This window comes from Bos mutus, chromosome 12 (genome assembly GCF_027580195.1).
Source record: "Bos mutus isolate GX-2022 chromosome 12, NWIPB_WYAK_1.1, whole genome shotgun sequence".
NCBI lineage: Eukaryota > Metazoa > Chordata > Mammalia > Artiodactyla > Bovidae > Bos > Bos mutus.
In genome coordinates this window covers 55,459,531-55,469,577 of record NC_091628.1, presented here as the reverse complement: position 1 = coordinate 55,469,577, position 10,047 = coordinate 55,459,531, and the positions used below count along the sequence as shown (strand labels likewise).

At 38.4% G+C, this 10,047-nt stretch overlaps 1 protein-coding gene across 5 annotated transcripts in view; it reads right to left on the bottom strand.

Annotated features, from left to right (window-relative positions):
• Positions 1 to 396: 396 nt before the first annotated feature.
• LOC138990213 (uncharacterized) overlaps positions 397 to 10,047 on the bottom strand; it is a 181,726-nt gene continuing 172,075 nt past the window's right edge. For 3 of the 5 annotated variants that reach the window (XM_070380649.1, XM_070380652.1, XM_070380651.1), the window contains 2 exons: positions 4,523 to 4,603; positions 397 to 3,660 (listed from right to left, as the gene is read on the bottom strand). The gene's annotated coding sequence lies outside the window, so the exon portion shown is untranslated. Of the gene's footprint in view, positions 3,661 to 4,309; positions 4,365 to 4,522; positions 4,604 to 10,047 lie in introns of all 5 variants that reach the window. The other 2 variants (XM_070380648.1, XM_070380650.1) reach the window with 1 other exon arrangement.

Genomic DNA, 10,047 nt, shown 5'->3' with positions numbered 1-10,047 from the left:
GGGACGGGTGAGCCTGGTGGGTTGCCGTCTATGGGGTAGCACAGAGTTGGACACAACTGAAGCGACTTAGCAGCAGCAGAGGCATGGTTATGGAAGATATAAGGAGAACATAAGGACTGCAGAAGATGCAAGGAAGACAAAGACTCAGCCCCTGAAGAAGGGTATGGTCTGTGCCAAGGCTTCAGAGAAGGAAGTTTAAAGAAGAACTAAAGCAACTAAAGGAGTAGAAGAAAGGTGGACATTAAAGCAGAGTCCACAAGCTGGAGAAAGGGTGCTATAAGGAAAACACATTACTTCTGTGCACATTTTATGGCTTCCCTGGTGGCTCAGATGGTAAAGAATCTTCCTGCAATGCAGGACACCAGGGTTCAATCCCTGGGTCTGGAAGATCCTGCAGAGAAGGAAATGGGTACCCATTCCAGTATTCTTGGCCTGGAGAATTCCATGGACAAAGGAGCCTGGTGGGTTATAATCCACGGGATTGCAAAGAGTCGGACACACTGAGTGACTAACACTTCACTTTTTAAGGAGAAGGAAATGGCAACCCACTCCAGTATTCTTGCCTGGAGAATCCCATGGACAGAGGAGCCTGGGTGGGCGGGGGCTACAGTTCATGGAATCGCAGAGTTGAATACAACTGAAGTGACTTAGCATGCATGTAGAGAACTACTGATTCAGGAGTTTTCTCTGGCAATAGTTGTGTGGGTTGCATCAAACAGTATAAAGGCAAGAATTGTAGGAGTTGGTTCAAAAACAATAGGATTGACCATAAATAATATGGAACTAGGAATTCACCATAAGTATGAAGTGTAACTATTTTATTATAAAAATGTAGGATGGGGAGAGATAGAAGAAACACCAAATAAAGTTTTATGTACATGGTCATATTATTTTCACGATAGAAAGTAAGGTCATTTTTTGAGAAGAATAGAATAATAGTTACATTTTAAGGAAAGTAGAAAAGTTTAATGAATCAATTATCTATGGTGGTATTTCCAGTCCCCCTCATGGCTCCAGTAACTGTCCTGTCCACCCTGTTTCATCCATGTGGTTTGCACTAGAACTGCCCAACTATTTGGTTATAACTATTCCTTCTTGGCCACAGTTGGTTAGCCCAGAACTGGCCACCAGACTATAGTGTAACCAACCATTCATTGTGTTCTCCCAGAATTTCAGAAACTTCAGTGTAAAAGTCACTGTCTTTCTAGTAATCCAGGTTTTACCATGGAAACCTAAATGCCATGTCTTACTGTTCTCTCAGTGTGTTTCCCACATTTCCCACCATAGGTAACATAGAACAGATGTGACCTGCCCAGAAAAAAAATTTTTACTAGATTCACAAAGAAGATAATAAACACAAGATGGAGAGAAACGGAAGTTAATTTCTGGGTTCCAATTGTTACTAAGAACCAGTCCTATTCCCATCCTTTGATTCTGTAAGATATCCCAGGAAGAATTTAATAAATACCCCCAATTGTTTAAGCTAGTGGTTTTCTGATACTTTCAATAAGAAGGCTGTAGTGAATAAAAAATCATTTTGCTCTTCAGAGAATGAGCAGTAGAGTTGAGTAGGGAGACATCTAAGCATGACCAGACGCCGTTATGGGGTCCCTATGAAGTCATAAACAGTAATGGTACTCATCTGCTTGGTGTGTGAGTTTCTGCAGAAACATTCTGCAGCCCGGGGATAGACAAAGAGAAAACAGGCTAGTGAACTGATCAAGAACTGTGGTTTTCATTGTAAAGAAACTCCACGGAAGGGCAATAGGACAGGAGCGTTAGTGATATTGACAAACGTGTGATTGAAATTCAGGATGAAATGTCTCTCAAAGGGAATGATGTAATCCATTAGTGATATCAGCCCTGACCAGAAGAACAGGAGGCACCAGAATGGTTCCTAATACATTCCTTTTTTTTCTCCCTTTCAGGATATAAATTTATACTCCAGCCTTCTTTTAATAAAACCAAATTAAATTCCAAATCAAGATTATGGTAAAGAAACTGATATAAAAATCACTGAGCAAAACTGCAACATTTTTGTACAGAAAACCAGATGTCTAGGAGATCAAATCATGTGGTCTATCTTAGGCATAAGATACTAGAAGAAACAGTCACAGAGAAGAAATGAAAATTCTAGTCCTGCTGTTATGGGAAGAAAAAATTAGGCTAAAAAGAGAATTGTGTACATATCATTATAAAATAAAATGGTGACTGCAAACGCCAAAGTTTTATACTTTCCATTTCTTTTTTAAAATTTATTTATTTTAATTGGAGGCTAATTACTTTACAATATTATGGTGGTTTTTACCATGCATCAACATGAATCAGCCATGGGTGTACACGTTCCATTTCTATGCTTCCTTTTCTGTAAGATTTTGAAGTGAGAAACAATTGGTCTTGATGCCCACTCAAATCCCCTTTTACTTACCATTCTAATATCTGTTGTCTATATTTCCAGCTGTCTACACCTGCATTTCATTACCTGTAAATTTTATCTGGCCAAAGCCACAATAGCCTAAGAATTAACAGCCCCTACGAACATCCTTCAACCAACAAGAGAAGGGACTTTGGCGCATAAACATTCTAGCTTGCTCTCCCAACTTGGTACTAACCCTGAAATGCACCCAGATTTTTCTCAGTGAGGGCAAAATCTGGTCACGCCCAGAAACAACTGCTAGTGCTTTTGTTACTGGTTGTCTTTCCTTCCCTATTCTACTTTCTTGCCCTCTATTCACGTTTCCTGAAATTATCTCTCGATTTAGCTCTTAAACTTGAATACTTGCTTCAGGATTTGCTTCTGGGGATATGCAAACTACCAAAAGATTTGGAATAGAGTCTATAGGGCTAACTCATCATTCTAGGACCTCTTTTGTGAGAGTTCAAGATTTAGAGAATTTCCTTTTCCCCCTGTGAGAAGTGTCAGTTCTTTAATTTTTGGTAGTACAAAGATGTGTGAGATCTTTGAGGTATTAGTTCAGGGTTATATAAAATTAAACTGGATGTGAGAAAAGGGGCTAAAGGTTAAAATTATATTAAGAATTTTTTGTTCTATAAATACAGGTTCTTGCTAACTGAAGTGCTGTTGTTGTTCAGTTGCTCAATCATGTCTGACTCTTTGAGACTCCATGGACGGCAGCACGCCAGGCTTCCCTGCCTCTCACCATCTCCTGGGGTTTGCTCAAATTCATGTCCATTGAATCAATGATGCCACCCAACCATCTCATTCTCTGTCGCCTCCTTCTCCTGCCCTCAATCTTTCCCAGCATCAGGGTCTTTTCCAGTGAGTTGGCTAGTTATAATTGCATTAAGAATTTTTTGGTCTATAGATACAGGTTCTTTATAATTCACGTGAGACAATCTATATGTTAAATTAAAGGCTATTATGATATATTGAGGCTAAAATATTGCAAAAGAGCTTTAAACACTATAATATCATAACCTTGGACTGGATTTGTGACAAGGAAGCAGATGAGAATATGTACTTGTAAGTTGCTGCAATAACTCCCACAATTGAATGGCTTCACCCAATTAGAATTTCATTTTACACTATTAATATTCAATGTAGCAGTTCCAAGTACAGGCTAACAGAGATGCTTCACCCAGTCTATCAGGAAATCAGCTTCTAAGGCTTCTGAGGTCACCCCAGGGGTCTCCTCCAATCTAGACAGCCAGAAATAGAAAAGGGCAGAAGGAATGAATCAGGAGAGAACTTTAAGGAGCAGCCTTAAAGGAGGAGGAGTTCATTCCACTCTCATTCCATTGGCTATGATGCAATCATGTGACTATGCTGAACTGCAAGAGGCGGGGTGGGTTATAGGTTGTATTCCCACTGGGAAACAGGACCTGCTTCTCCAAGTGACATCTCTCCTTTAGAAGAGACAGTACCCATTTCTGGCAAATAAATAGCCATCTCTTCCACCACCTGGCTTCCACAGAAGCACTGGTGGCAAAGAACCGGCCTGCTAATGCAGGAGACACAAGAGATGCAGGTATAATCCCTGTGTCAGGAAGATCCTCTGGAGAAGAAAATGGCAACCCACTCCAGGATTCTCGCCAGGGAAATCCCATGGACAGAAGAGCCTGGTGTGCCACAGTCCATGCGGTCACAAAGAGTCGGACACGATTGAGCGACTGAGTACATGCTCCACCACCAGCCATCTGTTTGCCTTATGCAAAATGAATATGCCAAATAAATTAATGATATAAACAAATTACAATTGAATATTAAGTAAATCAAACCATTTTCAAGAATTGGAGAAAGATGGATGATCATGTCAGCAATTCACATACATATTAAAATAATCCTTACCCAATAATTAAAACTTGTCTCCTTCTGCCAATAGCACATTTAAGAGTTCAATTCTCTGAAATGGAAAACACTAATATTTCAATCACTTAAAAAATCCATCAGTGAAACACTTCATTGATTCATATTAATCTTCTCCTATGCTACTTTGCTAAAACAACTACCTTACATACAAATGAAATCTGAGGAAATTCTTATCTCTTCTTTACCACATACCTGTATATTCTTCATGGGGAATATGAAGACCATTTCACAGTTACCTTTTCTCTCCATAAAACTGGATCTGTTTTCTCTGATCTGAGGAGATAAATGCAAGGAGGCAGAGATTATAGAAAATGTAAAGATCAAAACTGAGTCAGACAAGTATTTGGTCTCAATGCCACAGGCTAGAATAAATGGACAACAAATTGAGATTTCTGTTATGAATTCATTGTTCTTCCCAGTACAGCAAACTGCCCTCTTAATTATTGATATAGCAACAATCATTTGTATTAATATGATATCTTCATTATGAATATCTACATGGGATCTGTTAAAGGAGAAAAATAAATGCAAAACAAAACCCAACTTTTATACTTTGAACTAATTTAGAAAAGATACTGACTTTATTTTGGAAAGTGGACTTATGCTTCATGCATAAGTGATTCTCAAACATTACGTTGTATAGATTTTAAAGGAAAGAAAATAGCTGTAACAATAGTGTTGCTGACTGCTATCGTGATGCTTATAATGGAACTGTTGACGTCTAGCAGTCAGTCTGGGTCAGTCTGGGTGGTGATGGTTTTCATGATCACTAATTTATAAACTATGTGCCAGTTACTGTAAGTGCTTTATATGCTATCTCATACTATTATTATTTCAGATTTATAGAAGAGAAAGCTGAGATTTAAAGAAGATAAGCATCTTGCCCCAAATCACACCAACAGGATACAGATGAGGTATAAACATAGCCTGCTTGACAACACTCTATGCTATTAACCGTTATGTTGTGTGACCTTCCCCAAAGGTACGTCACTGTTTGGTACTCTGTTAAGTACAGGTCTGACAACAAAGAATTAATCTAGTGAAAATGAACAGAAACTAACTACAGTGGTTCCCTCTTATCCAAGAGGGATAAGACCCCCAGTGGATGCCTGAAACCACAGATATCAGTTTAATAGTAACGAACCCTACCCTATATATACTAAGTTTTTTCCTCTACATAGGTACCTATGATAAAGTTTTATTTATAAATTAGGCACAGTAATAGATTAAAAACAAAAACTAATAATAAAATACCATACATTGTAAATAACAGTTATTAACTGTGGTCTTTCTCTTTCAAAATATCTTATTGTACACACTTAATACCTTGTCCATCTTAACTGAGCACTTATCACGCACTGTGGCCGAAACGTCTGCAGTTTGAGGTGCAACAGCAAAACTGGTATGAATTTCTTTTCCCTTCATCACAGTTTCACAGATAAAGGATTGGTTCTTGCTGTAGATTTTAGCAACTGCAGCATGTTCTTTTTTTTTTTTTTTTTATTTTAAAACTTTACAATATTGTATTAGTTTTGCCAAATATCGAAATGAATCCGCCACAGGTATACCTGTGTTCCCCATCCTGAATCTTCCTCCCTCCTCCCTCCCCATACCCTCCCTCTGGGTCGTCCCAGTGCACCAGCCCCAAGCATCCAGTATCATGCATCGAACCTGGACTGGTGACTCGTTTCATACATGATATTATACATGTTTCAATGTCATTCTCCCAAATCTCCCCACCCTCTCCTTCTCCCACAGAGTCAGCATATTCTTTTTTTCGTTCCCTATTAAGTTGAGAACTTTCACCTTTTACTTAAAGAAGTTACCTCATGGCTTCTCTCTGGCATAATTGAATGACCAGCATCACTACTCTTGCTCTTGGGGCCACTAATAAGTAAAATAAGGGTTACATGAACACAAGTACTATGATATCATGATGACAAATAACTGAGATGGCTAGTAAGCGACTACTTGGCAAAATCTACTGAAAAAAACAATGATGCAAGTCTGGGGCAGACCAGAGCTGAATGGCACAAAATTACATTGTGCTACTCACAAAAGTATTCAGTTTAAAGCTTATGAATTCTTTCTTTCTGAATTCTTCCTTTGATACTTTCAGCTTCTCACCACTGACTGTGGGTAACTGAAACAAAGGAAAGCAAAGCCATGGATAAAGGGAACTAAGTAGTATAAACTATAAGACAGAAGATAATGAAAGAAACGGAGAAGGCGATGGCACTCCACTCCAGTACTCTTGCCTGGAATATCCCATGGACGGAGGAGCCTAATGGGCTGCAGTCCACGGGGTCGCAAAGAGTCGGACACGACTGGGCAACTTCACTTTCACTTTTCACTTTCATGCATTGGAGAAGGAAATGGCAACCCACTCCAGTGTTCTTGCCTGGAGAATCCCAGGGACGGGGGAGTCTGGTGGGCTGACGTCTATGGGGTTGCACAGAGTTGGACATGACTGAAGCAACTTAGCAGCAGCAATGAAAGAAAATTAGGCACTTTCACATCAATACTGCTATTTTATTTTGTTAATTTATTTTTCAATTGGAGCATAATTGCTTTACAATGTTTTGTTTCTACTGTACAACAACAGTGAATCAGCTATAAGTATACATATGTCCACACCATCTTGAGCCTCCCTCTCACCCCTACTCCACTCCACCCCTCTAGGTCATCACAGAGCACCAAGCTGAGCTCCCTGTGCTATACAGAAGCTTCTCACTAGCTAGCTGTTTTACACATAGTAAAGTATATATATATATTAGTGCTACTCTCTCAATTCGTCCCACCTTCTGATTTTTAACATGACAGCCTTTGGAAATGGACAACATTTTATATTTTCCATTTTCCAATTGAGACTTAGAGAAGTTGGGAGACACATCCCTCACTACCACACAACAATTAAACGACTGAGTCAACACAGACCCATGCCTTTTAACTTTACAACTCTACTCCTGCTACTGCACTCCTTCACAGCGCATGGAAAATAAAAGCAGTGCTCAGTCGTGTCTGACTGTTTGCAACACCATGGACTGTAGTCCACCAGGCTCCTCTGTCCATGGACTTTTCCAGGCAAGAATTCTGAAGTGGGTTACCATTTCCCACTCTAGTGAACTGACCCAACCCGGGGATTGAACCCGCATGTCTTGCACCTCCTGCATTGGCAGGCAGATTCTTTACCACTGTGCCACCTCAGGAGCTCTCTTTTAGAGCACGCTGTCTTCTCATTTAATATTTTTGTTTCATTTCTTATTGCCTAAGTTTACCTGAGTTTCAATGCTTACATTAACTATGACTTGTCATTTCCTTCTGAAACACATCAACCAATCTAATTTAGTGTTACTTTCCTAGCAAAGAATGAAGATATTTGTCAAAATCCAAATCTGTGTCTTTGGAGTGTAAACTTTTATTAACATGATCCCAAAAAAGGAAGATGAAGGAGACATGTATAACCCTGAATGTTCACTTCTCTAACACATGATAGAAATTGTCACCTTGTTTTTCAAATAAGAAAATGAAAAATGAAATTTTGAACAGGAAACAAATAGAGTGATTGCAAAATCAGTAACAAGGTCAGAGTTATGCAATTGAGACTAAAAGCAATTATATGCACAAGTACTTTGAGAAAATTGTGTACTCAAAGTGTAATCTGGGGTATATTAGGAGGAAATCAAATAGTCCATAATGTGAAAATCTGAAGAAAGAGAGGGATGTAGTATAAATTGCCCAATAGTAACAAGGAAAGTTGGAGAAGGGAATGGCAACCCACTCCAACATTCTTGCCTAGAGAATTCCATAGACAGAAGAGCCTGGTGAGCTACAGTCCATGGGCTGCAAAGAGTCAGATATGACCGAGCTACTGACACACAGACACACACAACAAAAAAAAGGTTTTTGTAATAAGAAATAATATATTTGTAATAAGAAATCAATATATTTCTTACTATATCAAGAAATATAATATTCAGGATGGGAGAAGATATGGAGGAGAATCTAGCTATGAGAAGAATTTTCAAAGATGTAGAACCCCATATAACAGAAAACAGTAGCAGAATGAAAAAGCTTCTTTAACTGAATAGAGAGCTTAAAAGCTGAGAATAAACATGATTACTGCAGGAAATTTGCAGACCTAAAACATAAAAAAAAAATAGAGTCAATCTTTATAAGAAAGATGAAAAATCTCAATACAGAAAATAATAACCCACAAAAAAAGTAAATGAGATGGAAGGGTAGTTTCAAAAACTTTAATTTTTATTCAGATATTCTAAAATAATTTGAAATCAGACACCTAAGAAAAATTTTTATATAAAACATTGTTAAAAAGAAATAAACTGTATCATACAAACATATTTTTAATCTTCTCAGTGACACCATTGTTTAGTATGACAACCAAATAAAGAGCCAGTAATGGGCTCACACTGTGACAAAAGAGAGAAAAATCAGAAAACAAGAGTGATGCTATAGAACAATACCTTTTGAAGGCTACATATAACATTTTTTAGCAATGTACAAACATAAGACTTGTAAAAATGTATCTCTAGTAATACCTCCTTTGTTGTTTTTCCAGACAGTTGGGCAACAGAAATGTCATTTGATCCATGCTTAAGTTCTTGAGAGAACCAGAAACATAATGGGCTACAAAACACCTTAAACCACTGGCATCATGAACACTTCCTGTCTAATTCTGTTGGACAACAGAGACAAAGTAAGCCCTGTAATTACATCCCAGGCTGATCTATGCTTGCAGTCATGTAATTAATACTTCCTCTGTAAAGCAATGGAATAATTTAAAGAGCAGATTTTTTTTTCAACCATGGTCTGAAAAAAAGAAAAAACTCCAAGAGGAGAATACATGTGCATTTTAGCTATGTGCAGACACTTCTGGGATTCCATTTGCTAAGAGAAATTGTAACTAGATTCTCAGAGCTTTCATTGTACCAAGAGATGAAAATGATACTTCCTTCCTGCTAAGGTCTATAGTTGGGGGTAGAAGAAAGGGTGACCAGAACCTATATTTATTCCATGAGGTTTTATGAAAATGGTAAACATAATCTCAGTTCCCGGCTACCTGAGCCACCCTAGCATGGTGCCAACCACATTTACAGAGTCTCAGCCAGGAAAATCACTGCAGAAATCTGGCTCTAGAGGATAGACCTCAACTTACACAACAGAAATAAAACACTGCACCCCAGCAAATCTATAGTGACTTCCCAAATGCCTGTGTAGTTTCTAATGTCCATTTTAGAGATGTATTCACAATCGTGAATGTAGGTCCTACAGAACTCAGAGACAATAAAACTGGGTTGTAACACAAAGGCAGAAAGACAGAGTAAGAGTGAGAATGTAAAGCTAACAATGTGGGTTTTACCAAGAGAAACGCATTTCCAACAGTTGTTCAAATTTTAAACACTTTTACATTATTTTCTATTAAATGGCTCATACATATGCCCAGAAAAAAGTCTATATTTTCAAAATCCCTCTCCATTGCCAACCAAATCCAAAATGAATTTCATCTTTGTCATTTTGTCAACTATCTTTATTTAACATTTAGAGTACACAAAGAGTGGTGCTAGGGTATACACAGGGTCAATGCAGTGGTGATTACCTACTCCTGAAACAGCGCCCCATCTTTCCCCTTATAACACTAAACAACCTTATTTCCGACCCAGTGAGGTCTTCTCTGGGACTTCCCTGATGGCCCAGTG